This window comes from Kogia breviceps, chromosome 6, assembly GCF_026419965.1.
Source record: "Kogia breviceps isolate mKogBre1 chromosome 6, mKogBre1 haplotype 1, whole genome shotgun sequence".
Classification (NCBI taxonomy): Eukaryota; Metazoa; Chordata; class Mammalia; order Artiodactyla; family Physeteridae; genus Kogia; species Kogia breviceps.
This window is the reverse complement of record NC_081315.1, coordinates 72,810,327-72,829,138: the sequence shown is the minus strand read 5'-3', so window position 1 is coordinate 72,829,138 and position 18,812 is coordinate 72,810,327. Positions and strand designations below refer to the sequence as shown.

General features: G+C 38.9%; 1 protein-coding gene across 1 annotated transcript in view; it reads right to left on the bottom strand.

Annotated features, from left to right (window-relative positions):
* Positions 1–18,812, bottom strand: part of GABRB1 (gamma-aminobutyric acid type A receptor subunit beta1) — a 412,251-nt gene that overhangs the window by 386,935 nt on the left and 6,504 nt on the right. The window lies entirely within an intron of this gene.

Below are 18,812 nucleotides of genomic sequence, written 5' to 3'. Positions count from 1 at the left end.
AATATGGTTATAAATGAGTTTCATATCCAATCTTGAAGGCAGGCTTTTATTTTTTTTCTTTAATAGAGGGCTAGGTATAAAAATATGAAAACTCAGTGTCCACAGAAGGATGAGAAGGGCAAAGCTTAGATAAGAGAAAGTAGGAATAAAAAGAGAATTTTGCTCAAGGGTCTTTTGATCTCTAGCTGGTAATTTTTCTGACTTGTGACGAACGGTATCTGTTTGGGTGCTAACAATGATTCCAGCTCTGCCACCTTGAGAATCTCACCTTCCACCCCACATCTCTGCCTCTGTGGCATGTGTGTGTTGGGGGGGTGCTATTTAACTTAAGATCAGCAAAAAAAATTAAGTTATTCCATTTTGGGAATGTAATTAGCATTCAAAAAAATATTTAGACAAAGTGCATGCCTATGTACATGGTGTATCCTTGGTTATCACTTGAGCACCTTCTACACCAAAACAGGTCATTAAAAGCCCACTACTGAACTCCTTCAATCTCAACTCAATAGATAACTGCATTACTAGAGAACATTTAATTCCAACCCATAATTAAGTTTGGCAGCCTGAAATTATTTGAGGTTAACCTTTCTTCCCTGAACATTTTGAAATTCTTCCAAAACGTCTCTGTTCCAGATTCTATGCTACATATTCATCTACATTACCTTTCTTCCCACAAACAAATCACTTTGTTAAGCAGACACAGGAAGTATCAATATCTCATTTCCCCTGGTTGATGGGTGCATATGTTGGTTTGGAAGATGCACATTTATGAAATTTAGAAACCAAACATATATGAGCTCATCTTACTTACCCCACCCTTCACTTCAGGTATGAGGAATCTAGAAGGTAGACCCTGTAACAATTCAGGCTCTACAATTATGAATAAAGTATATTTCCTCTATTATAGTTACTGATTTAAAAATGTAAATCACCTTTTTATTACTATATACAACATGTGATATAAATTTTAGAAATTTCATCCATAAACTGTTAATGATACAAATGAAACTCCTCCTCCTGAACTGCTTTTTAGACCTCAAACCTACCAGGCAGGCATTATCTATTGATTCTCATCAAGTCCTTCAGTCCAACACCCACTGGTTTTCAAGAAGGTAAAGCAAACAACATTATGCCTAAACATTACATGAAAAAAGAAGTGCTGAGAGAGTTCAACTGATTTTCTCAAGATCACGTGGTAAGACACAGGACAGCAAGAAACAGAAGCCAGTCTCCAGACTCCGATCAACTGCTCTTTCCTCTGAAGTACCTAGACTCTTACTTTCACACCTATGTTCCGCAGGTCTCCTCTGCCTTGTCTTTTGAGTTTTCAAGATGTAGGACTGCCTGTAACTGTTACGGAGTATCATAACCAGTTCACTCAGGAGACATTTATATGCATGTATGACAGGACAAAAAATCGGTAAATGAAAGGTCAATTTTATTTTCTCCAAAATATGGAGGAAATAATTTTTTATTATTTCAGTATTCTATTACCATAGGCCATGAGCTTGTTTTTCCATCAATCTTAGATTACTCTGCTAAAAGAATTATTAAGGGATAGAAAAAATATGTGAAATGTGATACTGGTACTCCGAATGTTTGGAGTTTAGATAAGAGAGAAGACCAACACACATGAAACAATCAGTGAATAGTATGAGACTAAATTCCATAGAATCTCTGAGGGAAATTCACTTCAAGGCAGCCTTTTTGGTTGTGCTCTGACTCTAGGGCCGTGAGAGAGATGCTGTGAGGCTCAGCCCAGATCTCACAACCCTTTCAGGACTAAAACACTCATTCCTCCAGCTGCCAGGAGTGGTGGCTTATGTCTCTCAGCCGAGCCTCTCTCCAGCAACATCCCAGCTGGAGACTGTCCCCAATCACGGTCAGTCACACCTCTTTCTCAGGGACAGCCCATATCGTATGGCTGGTTGATGTTGGAGTGAGTGGATGGGGTGGGGTATGAAGACCCAGACCATATACCTCAATTCTAGATCATTCTGAAGGGTCATTCTAGCTCCCAAGTTCTCCTTGGGGTTAGTTATGCATTTGTAGCATCCACATCGTAATTCAACTTCACCAAGGTTTCGCCTCTCCCTTTGATTAGTGAATGCTGCTGCCTTCACTCCCCAACAGGAGTTGTTCCTGACAGCATTCTCTAATACATCCATTTAAACAGAAATTTCTATCTCCTTGTTTCAGAAGAACCCAACCTGCACCAGGGTCACATTCCACTTTTCCTTTTTTTCTCATTCCCTATTCAAATTTCTTCTCTGATTTCCACTGGAGTTAACTGCACCCACTAAACTCACCCTGGTCCCAAATTTCTCTCTCCCCCTCTTCTTCTGCCTTCTCTGGACATCTCAATTTAGTCCACATATGGAAGTGTTCTGTCTAGCTTTCTCATTTACCTCCCGGGATTTATCTTAACATTATGAATCTTCCTGTCAACGTGCCTGTCCCCTAATGGATGACCCAAATGTTTTATCCTAAACACTGCAAAATAGAGTCTGTCTTGCTAGGGGCCTCAATGCCCAGGAACAAAGGTGGCACAGGGCAGCTGCTCTCTGTTTCCACCAGGATAGCTGGTTTCAATCACACGGTAGTTAAGTTGTCTGAATGTTTTGGAAGCTAATCCACAAAGGATAGATACGTTGACAGGAAGATTCATAATGCTACAATAAAGTCAGGGAGGAAAATGAAAGAACTGAGCAGAAAGTTAGAAAGCATGGTATACACAGAAGGATCAGCAGAGCCAGAAAGAGGCCAGGAACAGGATATGTGACTTTGATGAATTCATAGCATTGGTTCAGAATTTTTAAGCTTCACCACCGCTGGTACTTAAAAGGCCACAGCACAAACTGGGTCTTAAGGCACACTGTGGCAATAGAAGCTCTGTGCTTCTGAGACTGTATGCAAAACAGTTTTAAATTGGCGGTCCATATGGTTTTAATTAATTGCACGTATGCTACAGGGTTTGAATTGCTAGATGGCCCCTCTCCCCACCCCTTCAGCCCCATATCTGAATAGGCACATCCATATCCACCCATGAATTTGCAGACTCCATGGGAGATCAGGTAGGAAATCGGGGAGGACACAATGATCATGCCTCACTACCACACTCTTGTCTTTCTGTGCCCTCAGTTCAAGTCTTCCCATATTCCCTCCCCATAGTGGCATGGCCTCCATATTGTTTCTGTGAAAAGAAGGGGACTCAGGTTTATTCAGCACACACTAGATACCAGGTTTTCTGCTTCCCATGTGGTGGTTTTAATGACACTTTGTATACAGATAGATGTCAGCTGGCATCCTTTGAGGCTGAAATAAATTAACCCAAGCCCTTTATCCTTGTACTATTAAAAGTCCAGGGTTTTCACGGGGATTTTTGTACACGTCCAGATACATCTTCACAGTCACCTCCGGCTCAGATTTCCAGTTTCCTCTGGAATCTTATTATCATTCTGGTCTTAAGTATATGACTGTTTTCTTCCCTGTACTTCATGCTGACCCAGATGTGGAAATCAGCACCGCAAAACCCTCCAACAAAGTATTTCTATGAATAATAGACTTTTTAGAAAAAGTGGAGAAAAAATGACATTTTCTATCACAATAATAAAAAACAACATAATATTGAATAATAAAATCTCTGTTTTTGAGTCCCTTAGCCACTCAAACACTGGAAATTATTGGCTGAGAACTTCAATGTTTTGTCTAGTTTTTCCACCATTTTTGGTTCCAGTATTCCTCTTCATCCTGATCCTCCATTTTCTGTTCTGTCCTCAACTCTTCTTGTATTATTTATTACTTAGAGAATTTTAGCTCCTTTCCCCTTCTTAAATCTAGACATATATTATTTCCAAAAAGTCATTAACATTTCCCCTAAACAAAGAGCCAGTTATTCTGGGTCTCACCATTCAGCACCACAGAGAGCCTTTGAAATCCCAGTCTTCTCTTTCTTTCCCAACTCCGTGCCATTCTCAGCAAGTGGAAAGGACAGCCCAAAGACTTATTTCCTACCAACATAAACTATGCCTCCCTGCTTGAGAAAGAAGAAGTCTTGGTGAATGTGAATGGCTTTTCTTTTTCTTACCCCAACATCAGAAACGAAGATATTAACAGAGAGAGCATTCACAAAGACAGAGCCAGAATCCAGGGTGGGCCAAGTAACAACCCATCCCTTTTCCACCATGCTGCTTTTCCAGAACAGATGGTGGCCAGAGGAGTCTCTATTAACTATTAAATTAAGGAAACATAGGGGAAGAGAGGGTAGAAGGGAAGAAAAGATAGAAGCAGAAAGAGGAATTATTAATGATTTTGAAATTGAGTTTGTCATGGAAGTGTTTATTTCTTTCCTGTATTGTGAGAAGCAAAGAATGTGAAGAGTCAGGAAATAGAATGGCACATTGTTGTTAATTTGTTCCTGAAAGTAAAGGAGGCAATTTGGGGAAAAATAGTCTTTCTCGGGCTTCCCTGGGGCGCAGTGGTTAAGAATACACCTGCCAATGCAGGGGACACAGGTTCGAGCCCTGGTCCGGGAAGATCCCACATGCCACGGAGCAACTAAGCCTGTGTGCCACAACTACTGAGCCGGTGCTCTACAGCCCGCGAGCTACAACTACTGAGACCGCATGCCACAACTACTGAAGCCCGTGCGCCTAGAGCCTGTGCTCCACAACAAGAGAAGCCACCGCTATGAGAAGCCCACACACCACAACGAAGAGTAGCTCGCGCTCGCCGCAACTAGAGAAAGCCTGCATGCAGCAACGAAGACCCAACGCAACCAAAAATTAATTAATTAATTAATTGACTTGAAAAAAAATAGTCTTTCTCCCAGTGCTGAATGTCTACCTATAAGCAAGGCATTTCCAAAGCAACTGTCCAACAACGATGATAGGCACGTATCTCTAGACTCTTCTTGAATTTAAATTTCATCAAAATTATTCCTTGCTTCCCTGAACTGTTTGCATTGGCTTTTACTTTTCCCTTTGTATCTGGAATTTCCAAAACAAATAAACAAACAAACAAACAACTTCTTGGGGATTTCTAATCAGCATCTCTTAAAAATACATATATTTACTGGCTGACATGAATCTCTCTTTTCTACTAACTCTCCAGTAAAATCAGAAGTTAAAGGTTACAAAATAATGTACTGGTCTGGTAATTTTGATTATGAAAGACATTCTGAAATTGTTTATTTTCAGACTTCAGTAAAACCCCCAACACATGATGCCTGAAACGGTAACTTTTCCTAAAGCCCACTTTGTGCTGCACCCATCCCCCTACATCAAGAACTTAGTATTATCCTTGAACTAAAAAGGGGAAAAGGGGAGGAGGGACAAATTAGGAGTTTGGGATTAATATATACACACTATTATATATAAAATACATAACCAACAAGGACCTACTGTATAGCACAGGGAATTATATTCAATATCTTGTAATAAACTTAAAGAATCTGAAAAAAATAGATATATATGTATGTGTAACTGAATCACTTTACTGTACCCCTGAAACTAACACAACATTGTAAATCAACTATACTTCAATTTAAAAAACACAACAATTAAATTTTAAAAAAAGAAGATAGAAAATGTTTACCATGTTAAGCACTTTAAAAAAAAGGTAATTAAGTTCTGGCTTGACCTGGCCTGTGTGTGCCTGAACCTGTGTGGGACTCAATCTTCAGTGACAGCACAGACACAGTTAACTGTGTCCTTGCTGAACTCCCCACTTAGACATAAGAGCACAGGTTATTCTTTAGCTGTGAGGGATGAACAAATACAGCAAGATCTATATTGGTGATAAGAGTACTATGCCTTATATAGTACAAAAAAACAAAAAGTAAACCTGAAAGCCTGTAATGGCTTTAGCAGAATTTAAACAGCCTAACTTTGCATTTTTGAAATACAGAAAAACAGTTTATTTCAAGCAAGTTGTTTCTCCCTAAACTATGTTCCATGAATGTCTTCTACTTCATAAATACATGTCCTTCGGCAGTAAATCCTTTGTTTTTTATTTCTGTAGAAGGAAGTCAAGTGATTGTTATACTGCCATCATTTCAACCAAGCCAGAAGAAACAGATTTAAAATTTTTCTAATACATGTCTTTAATTTTTTAAATAAAAATATTTAAAATGTATTTTCTGTCTCCAGGAGACAGAAAAATGAAAAATCTCTCCTGTAAGCTATGCGGTAATAATAACTCGCTATTTTAACATCAAGATGCCAGCTGCATTTCATAATGTAATTTCCCAGTTCTGAAAGGACAGTGATGAAATGATCTGACCTTTACATATTCCTGTTTGATTTCTCTCTCAGTATTCAGTCAGAAAAATAGGAAGAGCTAAATATACCTGAGCCTTTTCTGTCTTTTCTACCCAGAAATGGGTTGTCTAATTAGCTTCCCTACTCTCCCCACCAAGAAACAATTGGCATGCCTCCCCCTTCTGTGGTTGATCCCTGCCCCCATTAGAGAATCATGAAGTGGAGGGCAATTCTTTCTTTCCACTGGCAGGAAATCTTGTAAATTGAAAAATAACAGATTTTAGATTTTAGGAGTCTTCTTCTTGGACTCAAACAAACAAATCACCCCTGCAAGCAAACCTGACAGGAAAAATGCTGTGTTGCCTGTTTTATGGACAATGACAAGAATGGCAATAGAGAGAGAAACAAGAACCTGGGCTCCCACCAACCAACCCTCTCCTTTGGTGAGAGTCATTTTTTTTTAAGTCTTCCATCATGAGACGATTAAGAGGTAAGGTTTTGTCCAGGGAAGTAATCCCGCTGAACTGGAGCAAGAATACCTACTAGCCAGCATGCTTATGCTTATTTTGAGGCCTGAAATTCAAAATTTGATTCTTTTAGGTGGGATTCTGCCTGATCTTTCACTTAGAGAAGTAAAATATCTGTTTATTAACAGCATAATTCAGACCAGAGTGAACTCTGAAATGGAAAGAAATGACTGTTGGATAAAATGATAAGCGGAGTGTGATATTGTGATTTATAATAAGAAATCTGTGTTTGGTCTTCCTGCTCCCTACCCACCTCAGCTTTTGGTAAACAGCTTGTAAAATTCCTTCAAATTTCTAAGGGCTGAGAGCAAGAAAGGTGTGTTTTGCTATGTTAATGAGGTGACGTTTGGAAAGCGCCAGAAGAGGGAGGTTAATTCAGAACAGCCAACTGAGTGATTAGAGGATTGTAACTACTAGTCCCATTCCCTGACCTCCAGGGATAGACAGAGGCTGGAGATTGAGTTCAATCTACAATGGCCAATGATTTAATCAATCATGCCTATGTAATGAAGCTTCCATAAAGATCCAAAAGGATAGGGGTTCAAAGCTTCCCAGTTGGTGAACACTTGGAAATTGAGGAGAGGAGTGGACCTGGAGAGGGAGTGGAAACTGTGCCCTTTCCCCATACCTTGCCCCATGCATCTCTCCCATCTGGCTGTTCCTGAGTTATGTCATTTTATAATAAATGGTTCTCCTGTAAGTAAAATGTTTCTCTGAGTTCTGTGAGCTGCTCTAGCAAAAAATAATCAAACCCAACATAGAGATTTTGGGAACCTCTGATTTATAGCCGGTTGGTCATAAGTACAGGTAAACAACATGTTCTTGCAACTGGTGTCTGAAGTGGGGGAGGGACAGTCTTGTAGGACTGAACGCTTAACCTGTGGAATCCGATACTATCCCTTGTAGATAGTGCCACAGCTGAGTTGTGCTGTAGGACACCCAGCTGGTGTCCAGAAAATTGCTTGTTGTATATGGAGAGCCTCTCAGTGCCCCCCTCCCCGAGACACACACACACACACAATGGATTTGGGTCCCAGGACCCAAAAGAGGGGGTTAGATGTCTGACTCTTGAGTCAAATGGGCTTGAGTTCTAAACACAACTCTATCACAAATCAGCTTTCCTAGTCTCTGTTCTTTATCTGTGAAATAGGGATATTAAATATTCCTATCTCAGGTGACTCTTGTAAAAACTGATGTCAAGTATTTATTGTGGCACCCAATACATGGTACATTTCATTATATTTTAATAACTATTTCTATTCTTGACATTAAGGGTTGTCTTTTTTTCCTGTACTAAGTACAGAAGTATACACAGACTTGAAGTGAATGAATTATATTTATTTTTTTATTAATTAATTAATTAATTTTTGGCTGCATTGTGTCTTTGCTGCTACACACGGGCTTTCTCTAGTTGTGGCAAGCAGGGGCTACTCTTTGTTGTGGTGCATGGGATTCTCACCGTGGTGGCTTCTCTTGTCGCAGAGCATGGGCTCTAGGCACGCGGGCTTCAGTAGTTGTGGCATGGGGGCTCAGTTGCTCCGCAGCATGTGGGATCTTCCCAGACCAGGGCTTGAACCTGTGTCCCCTGCATTGGCAGGCAGATTCTTAACCACCATGCCACAAGGAAAGTCCCTGAATGCATTATATTTAAATTCAATTCAACATGATTTTACTCAACCTGCCCTGTGCAAAAGGCACTTTTCAGGCACAGTCTTCAGGAAGCTCTTGAACACCCTTGGCATTTGAGGATTTAACGTCTTCTGAATCTCCTCTTCATTAACCACCATGAAGGTTAGTGACATGGTAACTTTTTCTGAGATATAAGTTTGAGTAGTGTGCATTGTAAGGTCAATAAGTTATTTGCTCCAGAAAGAGCCACTGAATTAATGACAGCCCAGTCAAGTGCCCTGTCACTGCCTCTAAGTGTGTGGTTGTAGTCTTCTTCTTGAATTATACATACTCTAAAGGTGATCAAAATGTGAGGATTTTTGACGATCTTACAATAGATAGTTTGTAAACATCAAGTAAAAATCTTAGAAGTTCAAATTCCTCAACTGCGAAGGGTCTTAGAGAAGTGTTCTTTCTCTTGTCACCCTCTTGCCTTTGGATAGAAGAGCCATATAAGCCAACTAGGACAGATATAATTATCTTTTTTGATTCCGAAGCTTTCTAAGGATGGACACTTCCCAGATACTCTTCGTTGCTGCTTCCAGCATCTTCTCACTCATTATAGTCAAGATGTTCTTCCTTATGTCCAATCTAAACTTTGCTTCTTTCCTCAAGTTAATTCCCTCAGAAGGGGCATAAAATCCATTCTCTCTTCCTATTTTCGATAAGTACCTAACACAGCGATTTAAGTAACATCTTGCATGCAGATAGGTCCAAGGTGATTTAAATAGGTGAATGGATAAAACATTTTTAAAATCCTGAAGATATAAATCAAGCTACTCCTTAATCTTTACAAAGTTTAACTCTGGCCTAAATAATATTAATTGCTAATGCATTTCACCTTAGGACCTATTTTGCTAAGTATTAATAATGTTTCCTAATCTTTGAAACATATGTTTCAAATGTTACCAGAAATAATGATGTTTTATGATCTAACTGATTTATGGCCTAACTACCACACATAGACGCTAAAGCCAATCTACCTGGGTGCAAATCACAGCTCTATCACTTATTAGTTGTGTAACTTTGGGCAAGTTTCTTAACTTTTCTATGCTTCAGTTTCCTTAGCTGTAAAATAGAGATAATAATGATGCATATTTCATATGGCTGCATTATGAATTAAGTGGGTTAATATTTTTAAAGTACTTAGAATTGTACCTGCTTTGTAGAAGTACACAATAAGTATTATTATTATTACTACGACTCCAAGATGATTTTCTAGGCCTTACGACTCATATCAGATTAGTTAGTAATCTTATCTCTACAAACTTCTTAGTCCTATTTTCTCTGCCTAGCATATCCATCACCTTCCTACCTAGATTATTCTCCTCTTGAACATCTCAGCTTGGTTGTACTTTCTCTGTCATGTTATGAGTTGAGATCTCATTTTTAGGACCCTTTTTTTAGTGTTACTTGTGGTCAATTATGACCTCATGAAAATAGTTATCTTTTAATAACTTACCTTCTCAATGAGAGTCTTGGCTGTTCCTTGAAGGAATAAAGTAAATCCTACAATAGTTAATAATGCTTCCCAATTCCTAACAAGTCCCTTTGCTCTTATAAAACTATTGGTAAGTAAAGGTGAGTTGATAGGTGATGTTTTTATTTGTTTGATTATCTCAAACTTTAATATAAAAATTCTTATTAGGTTATCTCATCCACTCTACCTAATTCCATTGTTGATATTCATATAAAGTGCTCATAACAGTGCCTGGTACACAGTATTTGCTCAATAAAGAAGAAGAAGAAAGAGGAGGAGAAGGAGGAGGAGGAGGAAAAGAAGATAAAGAAGAAGAAACAGGTTATAAATAACTTATATTTTCCCCAATCAGACAACACATTATCTCATTAAGCCTTCAATGACCTAAGAAGAAAATATAATTTATTCCCATTTTAAAGATGAAGAAATTCAGGCTTTAAGTGGCATAGGGTGATCATAAATCCTGACTTTCCCAGGACAGTGTTGGTTTACATTTCTTGACCCTGGTAATATAAATAGTGTTCCCTTTCATTCTCAAAAGTTCATGTTTGGACAGTAAATTATATGATTACTCTAAAGTTAACTAATGCCAAGGTAACAGGGCCTGTAAGTAGAGGGGTTATAATCAAAACTAGAAGTCAACTCCAGAGCCCTAATCCTTTGGCTAAGCCCATGGAAAACCACGTATCCCATTTCTTTCACATACCGGGGAGTAGCACAAAATGTGAAATTTAGAGAGGTTGGGGGGCCATACACAGATTGAAACTTTAAAGTTTGAGAGGTCTGAGAGTGACACCCAAGAGATAATAATCAGGAGGAAAGGTGTGGGAAACTCTTTCCGTTTTTTTCTATCAGATGTCACAGAAGAGTTTCACAATTAGAAGTAGTACTGTGAATTTCAACTGCCTGATGAAAATCCCAGTATTGAACAAAAATATTATCATATTTGATTATGCAAGATGTGAATTCATGTTATTCCTGATGTCCTGGCATTAAAGAGGGAGAAATTCATTACAAGCCTGGGAGATAATAGTAAAATAATTAAAAAAAAATAGCATTGAACATTCATATAGTAATTTATAGTTTATACATCACATGTACAGACCATATATTTGGCTATGATTTATCTCTTTTGATTCTCACTGCTCCCTGAAATAAGTAGAGCAGAAATTATTACTTCCATTTTACATGGAACTGAGAATCAAAGGCCTTAAGTAAGTCACGAGATTCATACTTGAGAGTATAAATCAGGATACAACATCATCCTGACATTTTAAAGTGATTTAAAATTATTCAAATATAACTCGACAGAAGAACATTCAAGGGGAATGTACTTAAGGAGAAAAACCAAAATTATAAACACCAGATGGGGAGTGTCTGGACTTAAAAAATTGCCAGTGTGCTTCCCTCTAGACATTGATTTTATTTTATTTTTATTTTTTTTAAATTAATTTTTATTGGAGTATAGTTACTTTACAATGTTGTGTTAGTTTCTACTGTACAGCAAAATTAATCAGCTATGCATATACATATATCCCCTCTTTTTTAGACTTCCTTCCCATTTAGTTCACCACAGAGCATGGAGTAGAGTTCCCTGCGCTATACAGTAGGTTCTCATTAGTTATCTATTTCATACATAGTATCAATAGTGTATATGTGTCAATCCCAATCTCCCAATTCCTCCCATCCCACCCTCTTTCCCCCTTGGTATCCATACATTTGTTCTCTACCAGACACTGATTTTAACTATAAGATTCATCAGGTTATTCAAACTACAAGATGTTATTGCCACCTGGCCCAGTCAGCATGGACACTATGCCTCCAGAGAATGGAGGTGAATTTGCTGATTTCACATTCTGGGCTACAAAATATTGGGTATTGCTGTCAGATCAAGCAAAATGCTTTTCAAGTGCAAAGGATCAGTGTGGACAGCACAAATGCTGTCTCAGCACATATCAGCCATTATTTCGAGCTGTTTCATATTGGCTCCTGAGATCAGGAAACTGCTGATTCTGGGGAAAGTATGAAATAAATCCTGTTTCCTCCTTTCCCTTTCTAGTCTCTGTGTCTTTTTCTTTTTTTAACTGCACAAGATGTATTTATTATTATTATTATTATTATTATTATTGAGTCTCTGTCTCTTAAGCAAACCTGTTCTCTCATTCAACCATTCATTCACACACTGGTATAAACACAAGAAATAAAGACCAGCATTATTAGTGCCTCTCTCAGGTGTTATTTGCATTTCATCAGGAATCAAGGCAGAAGATATCAAAATCTGATGATGGCGGGACTTCCCTGGTGGTGCAGCGGTTAAGAAACCACCTGCCAATGCAGGGGAAACGGGTTCGGTCCCTGGTCCGGGAAGATCCCACATGCCGCGGAGCAACTAAGCCCGTGCGCCGCAACTACTGAGCCTGAGCTCAAGACCCCTCAAGCTGCAACTATTGAGCCCACACGCTGCAGCTACTGAAGCCCACACACCTAGACCCCGTGCTCCACAAGAGAAGCCACCATACCGCAACGGAGAGTAGCGCCCACTCGCCGCAACTAGAGAAAGCCCGCGCGCAGCAACGAAGACCCAACACAGCCAAAAAAAAAATCTGATGATGGCATTTCAAGCAGGTAGCTTCTGAAATCACCTTCTGTAGGTGCTCCCTGCCTACAGTACTGAAAGGCTCCCACATTTCCCCTCAAAAACAAACCTCCACTCAGTGAGACTGAATAGTATTGAAAAAGAATAATGGCATTTGCTTTGAGTTTGGGCTCACATATCTCTGCCCATTTTGCAGAACCAAAAGTGCAAATCCTTTAAAATGTGCGAAAGCTGAATGGTAACTAGGCAAAAACATAATTCACCAGGATATGTTTATGTCCGATGACTGATTTTGAACACAGTAGGGCATATGTCATCTGTAATCTGTCATATGTCATCCTGAAAGTCATTCCCTTCCACAACTGCAGAAAACCAGGTTATAAAATCCCCTTCACACTTCATGACAACACGGCTTGCGGGGGTGTCTCTCAAAGTGGGGTTGACATAGAGGTAGGAGATAGGCACCAATAACCCCCCCAAAACTGGATACGACTTTTCAGTTATGTGAGTACCTTCCACTCCAAATTTTTCATCCCGTCCTCGTCCTCCTATTTCCAACTTCAAAACTTCTAAAAAAATCAGTTCCTGCCACATTTAGCCAAAAGTTTGCAACTGACTAATATTAACCTTCATACTGAATCTTCTTCATCTCTTCTCATCAGCCTCAACTCCACAGTCGGTTTGAACCGGGATTTTTGTACTCCAGGTTGTTCCTTCGGGATGTGCTGAATTGTGTGTGTGTGTGTTTGTGTGTTGGGAGTGGGGGCGAACAGAGAGGTGGTGATGTCAGTGGAAAGAATCTCTTATCTCCGTTTAATGTGGTAGTTGATTTAACACATTTACTGGTTATGACAAATTACTGTGTGGGTGTGGAAGTTTCAGACAAAAGTTTATGTTTCAAAGCAAACATCCATTTTTGGGTAAGGATACAGTTACAGCAGAAATGACTAGATAGATAGATAGATAGATATAATAGATATTATATACATATATAGTAAATATATATATTTCTGGATTAGATATATTATTTACTTTATATTTTCAAATTTGATAAATTTCCTTGGTTGTCTTTTAAAACCTAACTTACCTCATTCAAAATCACTCCAAACGGCTGAGGCTTTTTCATATGCTTCCCTTTATGTTTGATTTTCCTTCTTTTTAAATGTCATTCACTTTGTAGTCATCATTCCAGGTATTCTTTAGTAATTTCTTAAATGTTTCCAGAAATATTGAAAGTCCAGGTACCAGCATACAGATGACATTTTGAAAAATGAAAATAATTCACTAATTTTTAAAGATGATGAAAGTTATGCATGTATACATATATGCATATATATATGTATATATGTATGTTGATATTTGTCATGAAATGATTTTGTGTCTGTAAAACTGGCTGTGCCATGTGATAAAATTTGTTTCTATAGAAACGGCTCATGATTCATGATCAACATAAAAGAAAATTACATATGAAGGTATAAGGTAGACCTGACAGAGAAACTATTAATTTCTGAATTAGAAAATTTAAATGCCATTATTACTAACACTTTTTACGGCTAGAAAAATTCTTTTATAATCTAATAAATGTTATTAAGTCCCTATAATATGCTAGGAGCTACATAGAGAGCATAAAGAATATAATCCTAAACCTCCTGTAGCTTACATAGTGCTGGTGGTGAGGGGGTGGAAGGCAAGGTTAATAGAAACCTTATACAAACTGAAAGAAGATCATTATGTTATATTGGGTCTTTTGTCTTTTCAGAGTCTTGATTTGTTTTTATGCCCTACACATTCTTCTTCCAGCAGATTCCTCTTCCATGTGGCTACAGCAAAGCTCTATAGAAGAAAGATGACTTCCTGTGGGTGTTGAAGTAGATCTAGATGCATCTGGGTGGGAAAGAGATTGCAGGTGGGACGAGGGAGAAATGATGGCCTCTGACATGAGAAAATGTTCTAGGCACAGGTAGGATTTCAAATAAACATCATTGACCTGTCTCTATGGAAACCACAAAGCAGTTTCTCTTGACTAGTGAATTGTATATCATTGTCTTGAAAATAATAGATCAGAAGAGAAAAACCTCCCCATGAGTCACAGAGGGTTAGAGTAGGCAGGGACCCTGAGCTTTCAACAAATCTATTCCCCCGCCTTCAGGAAGGATCCCAAATAAACTTTATCATTCAAACAGGATTCACTCCTAGCAATTTCCCTGATTAATCCATTCAGCAACCAGAAAGAGACATCTGGCCTCTAATTTTCCTGCTGCATCCAGAGGACCTTAACCCATACTCTTTTTCTGCTGTGGTACGGACTGCTAACAGCTACCTTTTGCTTGAACTCTCTTTTGTTTGAATCTATTTCTCTAGCTGCTTCTCTGCTTTCTTTCCCTAAACTTGATGACACACTCTATGAATATGCCTTTGCTAAAATAGGTATACACTTTCCAGAAGACCATCTGTGGGGATAGGGCTCTGTTGAAATCTTGTTTAAAATCATCCCCACCAAGCCATTCAAATGTTTCAGCTCTTCTGCAAAGCTCCTGGGGGTCACTTTTGAATTTCCTGGCAGCTAAGCTTCATTTCTGTTGGTCCCACTTGTGCTGTCTATTATACCCCATCTCATTTCATCGCCAAATACACTTTCTACAAGAACTCACACCGCTTTCATGTGATTTCCCATAGAAACACAGTGCTCCAGAAGGGCTCTGAATCATTTTAGGGATGTGATGGAGAAGAGAGCAGATGCTATGTAAGTGGGTTCCACACACATCTTTTTTTCCCATCTATATGGTTTTATAAAAGCAACTGAAACAGTGTACAAAAGTCACTTCTCTAGGTGAATTTTAAAAGTAGGTTCTCAATCTTATCAGGGTCTAGGTTCTCCTAGATAAAGAACAATGTTGCTACAGATTAAAGTTGACTGCACTTCATTCTCTGTCTTCGGTCAGCACCCTTTCTCCATATCTCTAACTGGTTCATTTCAGCCACCACATCTATGCACCCAGGATTTCTCCCTGTAGAACCTGCTTATATGTGAACAGAACTAGAAGGGTCACCAAGAAATTAGTCTTTTTCAGGATAGGTCCAACCTCCAATATTCTACCACAATGTTCCCACAAGTACCTTGTAACAACATGCTCTGACTTTTTTTTTTTTTTTTGCAGTACGCGGGCCTGTTACTGTTGTGGCCTCTCCCATTGTGGAGCCTGTGCTTCGGATGCGCGGGCTCAGCCGCCCGGCTCACGGGCCCATCCTCTCTGTGGCACGTGGGATCTTCCTGAACCGGGGCACGAACCCGCGTCCCCTGCAACGGCAGGGGGACTTTCTACCACTACGCCACCAGGGAAGCCCTCTGACTTTTTTTTTTTTTTAGTTCTGAAAACATATCTACTTCAACGGTGAACAAGGTGGTTGGTGCTTCTTTTCCTGTTTCCCTCCCTGGGCAGATGGTGCCATATGTGCCCATCACTCAATATGGAAGCCATAGGGCATCCTAGGCTCACCGCCTCTCTCTAACTTCCAACATCTAACCAGTCATGAAATCCCTCTGATTTGCCTCTGTTTGAATTTCTCTATTGTCCCCTGTTCTTTTCTATTCTTAAGGCCACTGTTCTCCTTGAGGCATTTATCATCTCTCATCTGGACTCTGAAATACCCTCTAATGCTTCTTAACTAGGAATGTTGGCCCCAGTTTTAGCCTTCTGTACTTCATCCTCCAGGCAGCTATCAGAATGATCTATCTGAAATGCAAAACATAGAACCTGTTGAAACCTGTAGCTGGTTTCCTGTATTTCAGGATTAGGATTCATTTCCTTAGCATACACATTCCAGCATCATTTCTTCCTTCTGTCTCTGTTTCTGTGTGTGTGTGTGTGTGTGTGTGTGTGTGTGTGTGTGTGTGTGTCTTTTTAAAGTGAAAATTTTAAATGTTTAAGATTTTTTAAAAATCAAACAATTCAAGAAAAGACATTAAGAACAGTAAGTATCCCTCCAAGTCATATTCCTAGTCCTGGTTCTACTTCCAAGAGACAACCACTTTTACTCATTTCTTGTATATTCTTCCAGAAGTGGTCACAGTGCATATACAAAAAAAAAAAAAATGTAAGTTTCTAGAGAGGCTTCTTTTTAGACAAGTGAGAACATTCAATAACTCTGTCCTACATCTTGCTGTTAACATCCTGTCTTATTTCTTGACAATCTTCCCTGTACCCTTTAAGTTCTCGCAATAGAGAATGACTTATAATTCCCAGAACACTCCATACTGTTTTCAGGCATACTTGCCAATGCTGAAGCCCTTCCTTTTGCTTGGGAGTTTCTTCTTCTCATTTGCAGCCTACACATGGTGCTCACTACTATTCCTCTTTAGGAATTAACCTTTCACCATGCCTTAGAAACTGCTCCTCTATGCTCCCATAAGATGCTGGACATACATGTCTCTATCGTAGCCACTACCGCATCATTTTAAATAACTTGGTTTCTGCATTCTCCTCTACGCTGGAAAATATTGGGCTGGCCAAAAAGTTCGTTCAGGTTTCCCTGTACCATCTGACATCAAAACCCCGAATGAACTTTTTGGCCAATATTTGAAGGTATGAAACATGTCTTAGTCATTTTTCCATCCCAAGCACCCAGTTCAGGGCAAGATAAAAGACTAAGTGTTCAGTAAGTACATGTTGAACCAAAACATCCCATGACCAAGGTAACTATGGATGTTTCCAAACTCTTCCAAAAGGGGAAAAATAATCTTTACTTCAAAAATAGAGATTTTAAATATTTTTTAAAAAAAGACTATAAACCCTACAAGGACAGACACCCTATCTGCTTTATTCACTAGACTGGTTGAATGCTCCTGGGAAAATTCCTTTAATCTTAAATATACGATAACGATGACAGTTTTATTGGGGCCATTAGAGGGAAAACACATTAGGCACTTAATGGAGGGGTAGAAGAAAGTAATTATTAGCGGAAAAACAATGAGGACTGTGAGGGTTCTAAGAAGGGGATACTGGGCTTACTAAAGAAAACCCATTTATCTTTCATTCTTCTAATGACCAGCCTTTTTTACTAAGTTATCACCACGAATGGGAATTAATTTTAAACCGTTTCTTGAGCATTTCTGTCAAGGGCTAAGTAACAGATTGTTATGTGCTACTGACTGTAACTTCCTTCAACAATCATCAGTCAAGAGACTTCATGAAATGCATGATCTTCTGAAAACAGAAGTATTCTAAAATGCAGAAACTCAATCCTGGTATTACAAAAAATAGGATTCACTCTGCTGAAAAAGTTCATGGGAAAACTGTATTAACATTTAATCAACAGCAAGCCTATGCCATTCATCTTCCTACTATCCTCAAGTGTGATAATGTCATTTGAGTTACTGAAACTCAAATCATTTGGAAATATTTAATACCATTTTTTTTCTTTTGTAATATTTTACCTTCCCTAATAAGGCAAGATTTGATTCATGTGTGTTTTGAGGGTGCTATCAAGACTTTGGGGACCTGCCATGACAAAAAGCACCAAACATTTACAGAATTGATACTAAGTGATGATCAGCGGAGATGAGCACTGTGGCTTCACCCCTTGCTCCCAGACCACCTGATGGAAAGATTTTAGGTGGGTTGTACAAATCTTTGGGATACCCAGATCTTGGAAAATAAAGGTTTCCTTCTGTTTCACATTAAGTGTTGAAACATTTATTAGTTTGGCAATAGTTGAGCAATGTTCCCTGTTTGAATACAATGGACAGTACCAGATGGAAATACTTCTAATATGGTCCTGGCTCCAATGCTTAACACGATATAAACCAGGCATCATTCAAGTCTCATTTTAAAGACCAATGGATTCAACATTTCTTGTTGCTGTCTTTGGGAATGTGTTTAGGAAAAAATGGATAATAATGCTATGACCAATTAAAGTGGTAATCCAAGGGGCCCCAGATTGCACACAATCATTATTGCAACATTCTCAGGAGATTACCAGAGTTTGCACTCAGTTGGAATTTAATAAATGCTTGTTGACTGACACATCTAAAAGGAGAATGAAATGGAATAAGATGGAATCTAACAGGAGAATATGATGAAGAGGAAGAATCTTGATTTTAACAAAGTCTAAAATCTTTAATAGCCTAAGTTCATACGGTAGATATTTGAACTGGAAAGAGGTTTAGCAATTGTGTCAATTACCTTCATTTTACAGAGGAGAACCCTGAGGCCTGGAGAAGTCAAGTGACTCACTTCAGGTCTCAAAGCTAAGTGCCAGGAATATTTTTTTACTTGCCTCAT